The 3503-nt window shown below is 40.5% G+C and overlaps 1 long non-coding RNA gene across 1 annotated transcript; it reads left to right on the plus strand.

Annotated features, from left to right (window-relative positions):
- The first annotated feature begins 543 nt into the window (after positions 1 to 543).
- LOC131856116 (uncharacterized) lies at positions 544 to 993 on the plus strand. The gene is made up of 3 exons (XR_009358244.1): positions 544 to 619; positions 728 to 802; positions 903 to 993. It is a non-coding gene; the product is annotated as an uncharacterized LOC131856116 (long non-coding RNA).
- Positions 994 to 3503: the final 2510 nt, after the last annotated feature.

The following is a 3503-nucleotide window of genomic DNA, read 5'->3' on the forward strand; positions in this document are numbered from 1 at the left end:
AGTGCATCGGGTGGTGCTGACACATCATCCTCGTCTCCACACATATGTGTGCCCCATAGTTGTGTCATGTGTGGGCACGTATGCTTGGGTCCAGTTGGATAGCCCGTTGATCCTGCTGTGGACAGTGCACATTACGAGGTGCATGAGATGCATGATGCACTAGAGGTTATTACACAGTCTGGAGGATACCCTGGGGAGTCCTCACATGCTAGAGGCGAGGAGGCACCGTCATCATACATTGATGATGTATTGGTAAGATTTGTGTTTTCATAGTTCATGTTATATTTTAATTAAATATTTATAAATTAGATAATATTAAGTACTAATTTTTATTTACATGGTCTATTTAACAGTTGATGACCAAGGATGAGTTGAGACAGATTCAGGAGGGCACCTTGTCGGCCATTTCATTTGGCCTCGATAGCTTGATGGTACATATATTATTGCACCTAGTCATTTGTATTTTATTGTACATACATGCTCACCATTTATATTTGTATTAATTAGATTATGTAGTAACTTGCATGTATATCTTATTTTACTCTTGTAGGGCACAAGCAGCACGAGTGTGGTGCAGTGTGATCTAGGATCTGGTAGTGCAATTGGAGACAAGGGAAAGGTAATTGAATGCAAATATGATTGAATGAATAGTTTAAATAACTTATAGTGATTATACATGCCTAGACATAGATTGATAGTTTCATATACTTGTTGTGTATATATACAGAGAATCCTTGGCTTCACATCCTTGATGACTACACCCAGTATACCTGAAGAAGAAGAAGAGATGCCTCGAGTAGATGTGTGTTTATTTTATTTTTTGATTAGTAGATATAATTTGTTATTATCAGTGACAATTATATGCTAACTTGTATCAATGTCATGTTTCTAAACATATGTAGGTTGTTTATGAAAATATTCAAAACATACCTCCTCTACCAAAGACATACATCAAGAGTCCTGCAAAGCTAAAGAGAAAATGTGGAGATGAGGTAAATATGAATAGTTCAATTAAATAGTTCATTTTTATGTTAACTTTTCGAATGTGAATTATATAATATAACTAATATTAATCGTGGTTTGTTTTTCTTGTGTAGGATCCTTCAGAGCCGAGCAGTGCAGTGAAGAGGATCAATTTTGATGATCCATCAGTAGCTTAGGATGTTATAGATAGTTTTGGGATGCTTACATGTCTAGTTGGCATGTATATTTTGTATATGGACATACATTCACGTATTTAGACATACATTTTGTTTCAGTTGGTGTTTATGCCATATTTGTGTATGGACATACATTTGTAATCATTCGACATTTTTATATATATAGAAGTTGATATTCGATCATATAAATTGTTGCTCATATGTGTGTGGTGTTATCATGGAAATCTTTAATCTTCATTCCAATAATTAAAAATGGTTAATAATGGCTATTTAATGAACAATACAATTCATTTCATTTCATCGTAAGTGTTGTTTTTATAATGAACAATATAATTCATTTAATGAACAATACAATACAATTTATTTAATGAACAATACAATTCATTTAATCAACAATACAATAAAATTCATTCAATGAATAATATAATTCATAAACAATACAATTCATTTAATGAACAATACCCTACACATGCTCCTATTTTGCCCCCCAACTTGATCGAATGCTTGGGGTCATACCCTACCGACGTCATCCCTTGAGCGCCCTAAGTGCTCAAAATTGTCAAACTTTGATGGGCCCTAACTCAGAATTTGTGGCACCTACGAATGATCCATTTGAACCTACAGGGCCATGAGAGGGGTCCCTATAAAAGCCTATGTCGGTTTTTCAAGTTTCCCTATGGTTTTATTAGGGCAGCAATTTTTCGGTTGGCGAAAAATCGTTAGTCTCACTCAATGGAATGTTGTTGTGTGGCCAATTTCTCATTCAGCTCATCGCAATGACGAACCATCGGCTCCGACATGTCCAATTAGGCATAATTACCCTACACATGCTCCTATTTTGCCCCCCCACTCGATCGAACGCTCGGGGTCATACCCTACTGACGTCGTCCCTTGAGCGCCCTAAGTGCTCAAAATTGTCAAACTTTGATGAGCCCTAACTCATAATCTGTGGCACCTACAAACAATTTGTTTGAACCTACGGGGCCATGAGAGCGGTCCCTACAAAACTCTATATCGGTATTTAAAGTTGCCCTACGATTTTATTAGGGCAGCAATTTTTTGGTTGGTGAAAAAATCGTCAGTCTCACTCAATGGAATGTTGTCGCCTGGTCGATTTCTCGTTCAGCTCATCACGATGACAAACCATCGGCTCTAACATGTCCAGTTAGGCATAATTACCCTACGCATGCTCCTATTTTTCCCCCCCACTTGATCGAACACTCGGGGTCATACCCTATCAGCATCGTCCCTTGAGCGCCCTGAGTGCTCAAAATTGTCAAACATTGATGGGCTCTAACTCAGAATCTGTGGCACCTGCGAATGATCTGTTTGAACCTACGGGCCGAAGAGAGGGGTCCCTACAAAAGCCTATCTTGATATTTCAAGTTGCCCTATGGTTTTATTAGGGCAGCAATTTTTTGGTTGGCAAAAAAATCGCCAGTCTCACTCAATGGAATGTTGTTGCCTAGTTGATTTCTCATTCAGCTCATTGCGATGATGAACCGCCAGCTCTGACATGTCTAGTTAGGCATAAGTACCCTACACATGCTCCTACTTTCCCCGCCCACTCGATCGAACGCTCAGGGTCATACCCTACTGGCGTCGTCCCTTGAGTGCCCTAAGTGCTCAAAATTGTCAAACTTTGATGGGCCCTAACTCGGAATCTGTGGCACCTGCAAATGATCCGTTTGAACCTATGGGGCCACAAGAGGAGTCCCTACAAAATCCTATCTTGGTATTTCAAGTTTCCCTACGGTTTTATTAGGGTAGCAATTTTTCGGTTGGCGAAAAAATCGTCAGTCTCACTCAATGGAATGTTGTCACCTGGTCAATTTCTCGTTCAGCTCGTCGCAATGACGAACGGTTGGATTTGACATGTCTAGTTAGGCATAATTACCCTACACATGCTCCTGTTTTGCCCCCCCACTCGATTGAACACTCGGGGTCATACCCTACCGGTGTCATCCCTTGAGCGCCCTAAGTGCTCAAAATTGTCAAACTTTGACGGGCCCTAACTCAGAATCTGTGGCACCTGGGAATGATCCGTTTGAACCTACTGGGCCACGAGAGGGGTCCCTACAAAAGCCTATCTCGTTATTTCAAGTTTCCCTATGGTTTTATTAGGGCAGCAATTTTTCAGTTGGCGAAAAAATCGTCAGTCTCACTCAATGGAATGCTGTCACCTAGTCGATTTCTCGTTCAGCTCATTGCGATGATGAACTGTCAGCTTCGACATGTCCAGTTAGGCATAATTACCCCACGACTGCTCCTTTTTTTCCCCCCCACTCGATCGAACACTCGGGGTCATACCCTACCGGCATCGTCCCTTGAGCGCCCTAAGTG

This window comes from Cryptomeria japonica, chromosome 6, assembly GCF_030272615.1.
Source record: "Cryptomeria japonica chromosome 6, Sugi_1.0, whole genome shotgun sequence".
NCBI classification, from domain to species: domain Eukaryota; kingdom Viridiplantae; phylum Streptophyta; class Pinopsida; order Cupressales; family Cupressaceae; genus Cryptomeria; species Cryptomeria japonica.